This window comes from Echinops telfairi, unplaced genomic scaffold, assembly GCF_000313985.2.
Source record: "Echinops telfairi isolate 266 unplaced genomic scaffold, ASM31398v2 ScPeMD7_7473;HRSCAF=8511, whole genome shotgun sequence".
Lineage (NCBI taxonomy): Eukaryota > Metazoa > Chordata > Mammalia > Afrosoricida > Tenrecidae > Echinops > Echinops telfairi.
Window position 1 is genome coordinate 13297664 of NW_022111377.1, and position 344 is coordinate 13298007.

Consider the following 344-nt stretch of genomic DNA (forward strand, 5'->3'; position numbering starts at 1 on the left):
TCAAAGGAAATGAGGTGATTATCACTAAAATACTCTTGATTTCACATGGAGCTGAGAGGATGAATGTTTGTTTAGCGTTTGGTTGGAGATGAAAAGCCAAAGAAGATGAAGGTCAAAACACATTTGCATCAATTGTATTATCAGTTCAAAAAGAAACGCATTAATTTGCCATTAGAGAAACTTGTTCAAATCAGAAATAATTTCACAGTAAATGGTTCTTTAAACTCTTTTCTTAAAGTATCATCCATTAGAAATGCATAGTTTATAAAACTTTGAATGGAATTACCATATAGATTAAAATAATAATAGCACAGATAATATTTCATATTCTTCATTTGGGATGT